The sequence below is a fragment of the Nestor notabilis genome, unplaced genomic scaffold, assembly GCF_000696875.1.
Source record: "Nestor notabilis isolate BGI_N333 unplaced genomic scaffold, ASM69687v1 scaffold27286, whole genome shotgun sequence".
Taxonomy (NCBI): domain Eukaryota; kingdom Metazoa; phylum Chordata; class Aves; order Psittaciformes; family Psittacidae; genus Nestor; species Nestor notabilis.
This window is the reverse complement of record NW_009932818.1, coordinates 18,909-30,026: the sequence shown is the minus strand read 5'-3', so window position 1 is coordinate 30,026 and position 11,118 is coordinate 18,909.

The following is an 11,118-nucleotide window of genomic DNA, read 5'->3' as shown; positions in this document are numbered from 1 at the left end:
AACAGCTCTTATTTGTGCTTTGAGCTGACCCCTGTTCCTGTCCTCATAGACTCTGGTTCAGCAAACATTTGCTGCTGGGCAAGCCCAGGAGCATGGCTTAAAACGGCTTTGTTGGGTTTCTGTAATGGGTCCCACCATGAGGAAAAGGCGTTAGATTCAGCACAGGAACTCCTCTTGTCTCCTCTGTTCCTGCTGGAGTCAAAGTGGTGCCTGGGAACAAGTAGGTGCCATTTTTTTTCTGGGTGACAGGCAGGTTTGTAGGTCTGGAGTCTCTCTTGCCATAAAGGAAAATATCCTTCCCCTCTTCCCAGTGAAATGAGACTATTGGCAGGGGCTAAACAGTGGAGGTAGTCTCTGCTGTTAGGTTTGAGAAAGTGAAGAGGTCCTGCTTAATTTAGCTTTATCATGTCAGAGCTATGAATAGTAGAATCATGGGATTCCATTTCATGCCAGCTGGGAATGGTGTTTGTGCTGTTGCACTCCATGGTAACCGGAAGCTCTGGTGTCCATTAAAAGAAGGACTCATGCTGGTACACAGAGCTGACACCCAGTCCTGCTGCGGGGGGTGCTGGTGGTGTGTGTCGTTTCCTAAGGAAGGTTTCAGTGTCCTTTTCTCCTATCCCGTATGAAAATGGTTTGTTCATCTCTCCCCTGTCCTCTGTTGTAGGAGAGCAAGGCCTCTTTGCAAAGCCCTGCTTGCGGCTACTACTCCTTTAATACAAGAGCAAACGGACTGCTCATAATTTCATCTCCAAATTTGTCAGCCGGCCATTTTTAGCCTGTCATGATTTACAGTGTGAGGTGGCTGTACAAACCCCCTAAAAGCCCCTGCTGTAACACCAGGGCTTTGCACAGTCCTCCCTGCTGCTGCCTGTGTTTCACTTTTACCTGTGCTTGAGTGAAAGGAAGAGGGGAGAGCTTGGCAAGGAGCCCCAGGGGTTTCTCTGCTCTGAGAGCACAAAAGGTGATGGTTTGGGGGGTGTGTGGGGTGTTTGGCTGAAATCCTGTTTTCAGGAGAATTAGGCTCAGTATGAATGATGCTAACTTTACAGAAGGCTGCACCCATGATATCTTGTGGGCATTGTGTACCTGATTATTTCAGGCCCTGTGTATCTGTGTAGATTATCACTGTTAATTGCTCCTGTAGGGCTGTGGATGAGATCAGTTTCCTGAGCTAAGGGTCTGTGCATGCACTGTCTGATTAGATTAAGTAATTTTGTCAGCCTTATTTTACTGGGAAGTGGTGCTGGGATGAATGGCTAACACCAGAATGCTTCCCTATGCTTGTAAAATGGGAGGATTTGTCAGTATCTTGGTTGTCTTAAATTTGTTTTTCTCCTTTTTTACTTAGGTGAGAGTTCAGTCACTTCTAATAAAGCAGATTCAGAAACATAATTGATGGGAGACTCATTCAAGGTATGTAAACACAGCCCTGAAAACTGTTTGAATAAGATTATTCCATAGAAGATTTCCATGGACAAGCATGTACCTCTGTTTCACAGCCTAGCAGAGAGCAGGGGTAGCCTGTTCTGATGGCTTGTGCTTAAAATAACTCCACGATTTTTGAATATTTTAAAGATCTTTTAATGTTACACCAAGTCATGGAAATAATTTTCCTTATTTTCCCCTGAGGTCACAAGATTCAAGTTAAAGTAGAGATAAATCAAGCACTGCCTTGAGAATAAACATGGGAATGATTTTGCTTTTTGCAGCTTATAAACAAAAGTTGCTGGAGTTTGTCTTTGCATAGGTTAAATGTGTGAGGAGCAGTAATCCTGTAGGACAGAGTCGGTTTTGGCTGCAGCTACCCTGTGTACTTCACAAGACATTCCAAAGAGCCCCAGCTTCAATTGTTTTTTATTTCCATGGTTTTGGAAGTGCATTGTGGTCACTGTAATGAAGGAGATGGTGTGCAGAACCTGCTGGTTTCTTTGGAGGAAGATCTGATTTCTCTGCCTGCCTGTTCCCAGGTTGGATAGGTTTGGAAGCAAAAAGCTGATGAAATAAGTTTTCCTTTCTTTTTTTCCTCTTGTTGTTGTGGATGTATTTAACAGAAGATCCAAGTGCCTGGGCTTGTAACAAAACCATCCAGGTTTCTAACCAGCTTTTTCTTATATCTGTATTCTCTGAGCTTCCTGTCACTAAACTGAATGACAACACAGGATATTTTAAGCTCAAAGATACAGAAAATATTTTTTTATCAAATAACCACTATCAGAATTCAAGTCATCAATTGGTGTTTAGAGCTGGCCAAATTCTTTGGGAAGGATTGTTGAGCACTGCATTCTGGACAATCAGTCCTTTTGGGAAGATCATGTAACTGGTCTTCCAACCCTTCTATAGAACCTGCTTCTAATCATCAGAACCCAGTGCTGGAGCTCACTGTTAAACTTCTTTAGGAGTTAGCTTAGTTGCCTGAAAACCCAAATGTGCTTGGAGGAAAAGAATCTTAATTTTAAAAGCATACAGACTAGAGAGAAATTGGAGCTGCTGTTGACAAACTAGTGCTTCTCTTGCTGGGGCAGGATAATCAGAACGTTGTTTCCCCACAGTGTGCTTGGCATGTGTTAAAATGGAACACACTGGTTTGGGGTTTATAATTGTTCCTTTGGTTTTAGCAGTGTTGTCCAGGCAGTTTCGTTGAGGAGGTTGGTAGGGTGTAGTTGTAGCCTTTAGTGTAACTTGTGTCCTTAATCTCCTGAAAACATACAGTGGATACTTGATCTAGAAAGAGGAATTGTTCTGCTTTTTGTTACCTGAATGAAATTTGAACTGGATGATGTAGAAACAGCATTTTAATTTGCAGGCTGATGGGCTGGCAGTGGGAGCTATGCAGGTGCCTCTTTTTTCTTCCTCTTAATTGTTCTGTTGCTGTCAAGACCATTCAGGTTTGATCTTGCACGAAAAAATAGCTTGAAAAGGAAGAATTCAGTAGAAAGTGAGATTATTAGACTTTGATTTCTAAACTAGCAAGGCCACCATGTGCTTTTTGTACTCTGTACATTGCTGCTGGCACTCCCAGTGTGCTCTGACTTGTAGATAGCAGCAACTCTTTTTCCACTTCAAGTAAGTTCCCAGCAAAACCTTGTGCAGCTGCAGTCCAAAGTTTGCTGGGGAAATAGATTTTACATAGCTGTCATGCGTGGCAAGGTTCATTTGTCATGCTTCTGGGCTGCTCTTTTAGAGCAGGAGCTTTAGTTCGCTGCAGTGTATCGATGGTTGTCAAACTCCAGTGATGTAGGAATATTCTTTTAAACTTGGCAGCTAATGTAGGAATCTGGTTATTTGATTTGCTCTTTGATAAAGCTGATAGGTCTGGGAGCTGCAAGGGGAGAGCAGATGTCGTGTGTCTTTGTGCTCGCCGTGGGTGGGTTGGAGCGAGGTGGGTTTTGGGGTTAGTCTGCATGAGCTGCCAGTGGCAGCCTCAACAGGTGCAAGTGCTGCTTGGGCTGCAAATCCTTCCAGGGAATGCATGTGTGCTATGAAAAATATCCTTCTGGGGCACTTGCTGCAGGAAGAAAAAGAATAGCTCTTCTATTCTTTGCCAGATCCATGTCTAAAGCTTGCTCAAATGACAGTGGGGTCCGGCTGCTCTTCCCAGATGTATTATTAAGCTGAAATACAAGAGGAAGTACTATGTTAAACCAAATCTATTGCATGTATTTTTTTACATGAGCCCAGTAGCTCACATTTGGTTTTTTTAACCATTTTTTCTATGTTGGTGTTATTTGGTGTTCAAGTAGCAGTTAAGCACTGGACACAGTGCAACTCCTGTGCTGTAGGGAGTTGAACTGAACCAAAATCATGCTGAAATTAGCTTTAGAAGATGCTGACAGATACTGTTGTGTTTTATTTGACACTTTTTAGTTCCTATAGTTTGTCATTGTATCTTAACTAGATAATACGACTAGATAATACTACAGGTGCCACTTACCTCCTCTGTTGTTCTGGGAGGCAAGAGAATTAAAATGCACACAAGAGGTGACTTTTACAGGGTTACGAGTTACAAGATCCCATATAGGGCTGGATTTTGAATTGCTTGATCAGATTTTCTGCCTCTGCTAGGCCTGGATTTAGGTGGTTTCTACTGTTTAAGTTTATAAATAGCTAATTTCTTACTTTCAGTGCTTTCTGAAAGAACACAATGCTGACATGTGCCAGTATTTTGCAGTATCTTTGATATCTTTGTGAAATATGAATTGGGATATAGGGTTGATCAGCAATAAATGATTTTTATCTTCTGAAGGTTTAAGTTGTAAAGAGGCAGTTTCTTGGGTAGGACAAAGGCTGCCACTGTTTAAATTGGTGTAAGTCTTTCAGGTATCTTATCCAAGCATTAAAAAGCTTGTTTTGTGGGAAATAAACAGTTTTTACTATGTAGTTCTGTGACTTTCTTCTAAGTGTATTTTTGTAGTGGTTGCTGGTGCCTTATTGCGCAGCATAAGATGTTTTGTGGGATTTTTTTTCTCCCCTTCCTTAGAATGGACTGATCTTGTTTGGCTTTTGGAGCTCAGGATTAGAAATTGTAGGGTTGGCTGAAGGAGAATTAATGGTTTTCTTCCCTGATAATGAAAGCTGTCAGGAGCAAATACAGCAGCACTTCAGCTGCTTCTCCCAAAGTGCGTGTTTGTGCTGGTGAACACTAAATGGATGCCAAGGTGCCCAGGCAGGAATGTTTTTTTTACTGAGGTGCTATCTTGTTTGCTTTGGGTCTTACAGCAGAGCAAACCGCAGCAGTTTCATTAAATGCTGGTCAGAAAGAAACAAGTACATTGTTGTTTTCCTACCACAATTATACAGGTACTTTTACAAAAAAAAAAACATTTAATGTTTGCAAGTGAATGTTTTGTAAACAGACTTTGATAAAGTGAAACTCCTGTAACAAGTTTCGCAACGCTGGGCACGCTTCAGAGGTATGTTCATAAACCATTTAACTTGTTCCCAAACATTCTTGGTGTTTATGCTCAGGGTATCATAGGCAGATAAGAAGACAAATCAATTGCTGCTTCTCGTAGGGGTATCTCTGCTGTGTATGTCTCTAAGCTGGCAAGCTGTGGTGCTACGTGGTGTAGCAACGCTTGGTGACATGCTGGAGATGGAGTGATTCCAGCTGTAAAGTTCTGTGAGATGGCTTTTCTGTACATGGCTGTGGTGGCTCTGTTCTGCTTTAACATCTGTGAAAGGTCTGAAATAAGGATGAGTACTGCTTGAAAGACTTCAAGAAAAGGAGTGGAAGATGGAAAGAGACAGTCATAAAGTAACAGAGGCCAGCTGGAAATGGGAAACAAATTCCTGGAAAAAGGCATTGTGAAAACTAGAAATGTTCTGCATTTGACCCAAGTCTTGGCATATAGAAATGTTCTTTACAGTGTTCTGGAATAAGAAACTTCTGGACTATGATTTCTGCTTCAGCAGTGAGTGTTGAGCACGTTTCCCACTTTCCTTTCCATGTCTGGAAGAAAGGTTAGCTCTTCTTGCTTGTTGTTTGTTGTCTTGGTGCATTATTTCTTTTGTAGGGGTGCTCTAATCATGAGAACAGAATTCTTCTGAAAAAGAGAACTCAGCTGTTGATCTGGATGTCACCTGTGTGCAGGGGGAGTGTTGGTGTTTGGCGAATAGGCAAAAAAACCCCAAATAAACCCCAAGCGTTTTACCACAAAGTGGGAGAGAATGGTTCTGGCAATTCCATTTTCCTGGTAGCCACTGTGAAAGGCTGAATGTCAAAGGTCTTGTAAAGGTAAAAGACAAGATTTCCCTCTTTCATGGAGGTTTAGAAGGATGGACATGACAACAGTAAAATCAGGTCTGTGGTGTGGTGTTATTTGGCTATTTTCAGAGATCAGTAAACATGATTTAGAACACACTAAACCTCTTGGGTGAGAACAGGACGAAATCACCCTTCCAGAGAAGGTCCAATCTTCAGACAGCCTTGAAACCTTTTTCACTGAAGTAAATGAAGAAATCAGTAGCTTTAAAGAAGTTTATTTTATGGTTGAACCCGGACTAAATGACATTCTTGCTGTTAGAGCAGAAGTTTAATATCATGACGTAGTTTGAGTGTTTACGGTTGTTTTCTCTTTCAAAACCTACACCCCTCTCGCAGTGCATGGAAGGACACCGAAATGTAATTGTAGACCTCTCAGAACAGCTCACAGTGGACTGGTGGCACCCTTGGACGATGGAGATATGATGCTGGATGAATTTGTCAGGAAAACAATTATTTCTCTTGGCTTCTCTTTAACAATGTGGGAAAATCCTTAGTCCCAAATCCAGTAAGACTGTACAAATGAGCTGAGAGAAGTTACTTCCATATGGCTGTACAGATGTAACGACAGCAATTAGTATGTATGTAACAGGAGAGGGGATGGGAGGAGGAGGAGGAAGGAATAAGTAGACTTGAAACTGTGAAAGCTTGAATAACCATTTTAAAACTCTGTTCTTCATAAAAGCACATGAATATCCATGGTGAGGTGGGTGCTGCACCTTTGCTCTGTGAACCTGTGTGCTCTGTTGAAGTACTTCAAATCTGATGGACATTTTGGGTACAGCACTGGATGATGGCTTAAGGAAGCTCGACTCCTGTTGATCAGGGGTGGCAGCAGATACAGCATTGTATGTACAAAGATGTTTCAATGCGTTTTCTTCTCATTTCAGGTTTGCTTCCTGATTTCATAACTGACGGAGCTGAGACGGTGAAACCTGACTGTTGCAGGGTGCCAGGTGTGAACCTGCTCAAGCAGGTAGGAACTCTAACCAGAAAATAACACCTTCAAAAGTGCTAAAACTGCCTGTCTTGGGATTGGAATATACCTGCTTATATCCCTTCTATCCTGGGCATACTGCAAGCTGAGCTGTATCAGTTGAATTCTTTTTTCATTGTTAATGTTGCTGTGCAAAAAGCACTTAAACAGGTTCTGAAGAAGAAACTCATCCTCACATCTTGGAATGTCTTTGGCTTCTCTTTCCCAATAGCTGGTAAAATAGATCAATTCTGTGAAATAATCTTGGATGTCCTGGAAGAAGTGGCCATAAAAATTCTCCATAACTACTCTGAATAATGCAATTCTGAAGCTGTGGTATAGTGGAAGTGGCCAGCAGTAAGAGACTCTGGACAGTGACTTCTTTTCATTGCTCTGGAGCAGAGTTGAGCTGTTCTTCTGAGTTCTGTCAGGAGACTTAAACCAGGTAAAACATTAACTTTCCTGACAGTGTTTCATGAGAAAAGTTTGTCTTCTGGGCAAAGTCCCTTCTGGTGGCTTCATGGGAGCATTTGCTCCTCTGTTGTTTTCACCTCTGAGTGGTGTGATGAATTGCCATGAGGTTTAGAAATGGAGAAGGCAAACTTTGCTGCTTGAAATCACCTCCTAATTTTAGGAAACACTTATTGTGAGAGTGAGAGGGTTCCAAGCTGCTGGTTCGCCATCTCAACCCCCCCTTATTTGTCAGTAGGGCTTGTATGAATGGGGTCACAGGATCAGCCTGGATTAAAAGTATTCCTGTAAAGCAGAACCTTAGTAAACTCTGTTACGGCATGGATTAAGTTTAGGTTGTAGATGAATAATTCATTGTATTGGCAGGATGGGAACTTTCTACATGGGCCTTGTTGCTAAGGTAGTAATTAGTCAAACTGCACATTGGCAGAAATATCCTCAGAGGCATCTGTGTTAATTTTCATTCTAGTTCTTTAAGGAATAGAGGGGGGTCTACAGAAATCCATCCACAAAGGTTACTGTTAAACATCAAAGAGGGTTGACTTTGGCCTGTGTCTTCAGTTGGTAGATGACTTTTGTTGCTTACAATTAGCAGTATGGGTCCTGTTTGGATAAGATCCTTAGAAACCAGGACTTTATTGCTTTTTCTTTGTAGATGTTAAAGATTCACAACAGTTTTGTGATGGCAGAAGTCTCTTAGTTCTTGACGAGAACTCATTCTCCACTGTATTGCCACCTCTGTAAGAGTCTTCCCTCTCTGAATGGCACCATTTGTAGCATGGCAGAAAGTTCTTTTAAAGCAGCTCAAGAACTTCCAGAATGAAGTTGCTTGTATAAATACTGGTAAACCAACATGCAGAATGCTCAGCTTGTGTTGCCTGCTTTACTTCACAAGAAATAGGTTTGAAGAGTTCCAGGTCTGTGCCTTTGGGGTCAGGGTGGGAAATCTTCGGTGCCAGAAAGGGGATAGAAGCAATGTGGCAATGTTCGCCTGTGAGCAATCAAATCCACTTCAGTTACTGATTGCTGTCAAAGACTTCCACAGCTCAAGCAAACCCTCTGCCTTTACTTCCCATAATCTGTGGAGGAAGGACTTAAAACAGTTGAATCATAGAATGGTTAGGGTTGGAAAGGACCTTAAGATCCTCTGGAGATGTTTGCCAGTTTGAGGCTTGCTGTTCAGTGAAGCTTTGGCTGTTGCTCATTTTCAAACAACGCTGAACTTACGCCTTTGAGTTGGTGGAACTCACAATATGTGGGAATCAGCAGATTTTGATGTTCTCTGCAGAAATGTCCATGTTTCTTACAATAAGAACCTAAACCAGGATAATGCTTAATAATTTGCACTGGCAATGCACTTTGAGCAGACTAACCAACTAGCTGTTAGGTTGACTCTTTGCTCCACTGACCAGCTTCAACGATTTCAGATCTGGCTTGTAAATGCAACTGGTTTTAAATCTGTGTCATAGGAGTGCAGTTAGCAAACTGATTTGGGATACACATCGTTCCTTCAGACTTGGTGTGTGTTGAATTAGGAGCTATGTTACACAGTCTAGTTTTATGGCAGATAAACAAGCTGTCAAGTGTCTGGTTTCCAGTAGGGTGGTGCTTTACCACCTCTTTTAAACTCAGCACACTTAGGATCAGTGCTGGTATTTTTGGATGTGAGACCGCATTGCTTGGAAGGATCTAATGGACAGCTTGGAACTGGCTCTTCAGAAAAGACAAATCATAAAAACCCCAATTCTGAAACTCATGGCAGTTTCCAGGAGACCTGGGTCAGGCAGCAGGGATTACCAGTCCCTTTCAAGGTAGAGGTGGAGTCGGTGTCATGAGGCGGCAGTTGTGTAGCTGTAAGCAGGAAGGAAACATGACCACTGGCAGAGCAGATTGCTAACCACAAGTCTCTGAAGCACTGTCAATGCTTCTAACTGCAGTCCCCACTCAGGAGCAGACACATTTTGCCTTCCAGAGTTTCAAAAAGCAGCATCCTACCCTGTGAACGCTGTGGGGCTGGATACAATTGTGATCTGGGGGCCCAGTGTCATGGTGGGTGGAAAGATCTAAATGGGGAGGTGATCACAGCTGCCATTGCTTTCAGAGTTTGCTTCATTTACAGGCATCTCTTTAAAATCAGAGTAATCCTTGGGGTGTTTTATAAGAACAGATTCTTTCAGCACAGTTGCGCTTTTTCTGCTCACCAGCTGAACACATTTTATCCGAGTCAGTCATTAATTCTTAGAACAACTAGATGTGTATCGCAGTACGTTTACAACTGCAGTGTTGACACAGGGGAGCTGAAATGACTCCAACATTGAGCTTGTTTAACCTTTTGAGTGCTGATAGAGCATAGCAACTCAGTTCCTATTCTAGTAGGAGTTACCTCAGCTCTTAGGAATGAATCAACTTTAAAAATATTGACAAAGATAAAAAACCCTTCCATGACAAGAGAGCTTTTGGCACACGTCACGCATTCCAAACTCATGTTGGGCTAGTAAGTGCTGTGGATCAAAGTAAAATACAAAGACTCTTCAACAGCCCAAAGCAAGTGATACTTTAAAATATTTTTTGGGGCATTCTCAGGATTTATTGGGAGTTGTTGCCACTTTTACACTACTTGGTCAGTCAGCTCTAAGAATGTGCTTTTCCTTGGAGAAATGATTTATTTCAGAAGAGATGCAATGGAAAAGAGTTGTGGTGAAATCTCTGTTCTAATCATGTTAGTCTAGTAAAGTATTTCAAGCAGCACGGAGTTCAGTGTCAATAAAGGTAACTTACAGATGATAGTATGTTAAAGTGTAGTTTGTTCTTGAACTCCAGGGTTCTCAGTAGAGAGCTGTCCTGACATTACACAGTTTATGGGATGTATTTCTAATGTCTTTTCAGAATATAGTGCTTTTTTTTCCACCCTGGTTTTAATGTATCAATAGAATTGATTTAGAGAGGCAATTCAGATCCTTCCATCTTTCTTTCCCTGAAAAAGGACCATGCATTTGATTTTCATCCCTGGTTACAATGTAGTTTTTCCTAATAGAACAGGACACATATTTTCTTCCCTTCATACTTTCTAGTATGGAAAACATTGAACTACTTCAGTTGGATTGATGCAGCACCTTTAGGATGGTGAAAGGGAGGAACAGGAACATGTAACATGGTTTTTAAAATAAAAGCCAACTTCCCATTTCTGTTCCTGGAAGTGCCCTGGCAGTAGCTGGAATATTTGCCAACCATATATGTAATTTGGCTTTGGAGAGTGACTGAAAGTGAAGACGTTGCAGGTCAGGCCTCTGGAATGTGCTTAAAATGGATGCAGCAGCAGAAGTGCTTGATGGGTTTCTATACCTCAGTGTCTCTTTTCTTAATCAGCAGCTGAAAAAAGAGGATAAAATTGTTCTAATATAGTTCCTTTTTTTCTTTCTGACTCTTATTCATTAGTCACTTCTGCTGAGAAGTTTGTTGATAACCTTTATGCAGTACTCAGTTCATGCAAATCTTGTCTTTACAAACCTTTTCCTAATTCCCAGAGCAAGCCCAGTTTTTTCCCTCTTTTGGAGTGTGGGCGATGAACATTGCAGAGCATTTGTTTCACAGATGCTCAGGTTTTGGCAGTCTGCTGTCAAAATGCCTCTTTGTTCATTTCATGATTTGAGATGCTTTTTAGCCATTGAAATAAGTAATTAAAGTAACTTCTAGTGCCTGATTTCTGGACCATCACAGCAACTACTGGTGCTCATTTTTCTTGGGGACTCCATGATCTTCTTGTACTTGTGCAGCGTTTAATTCTCTCCTAAGGCAGCAGAAGCTGAGGAATTCTTGCTTTAACAGTGGATTGTTAAGGGATCTCCAAGCCACAGGCAATGGTGGGCTGCTGTGTATGGGAAAAACATCAATTGGATTTTTTCTGTAT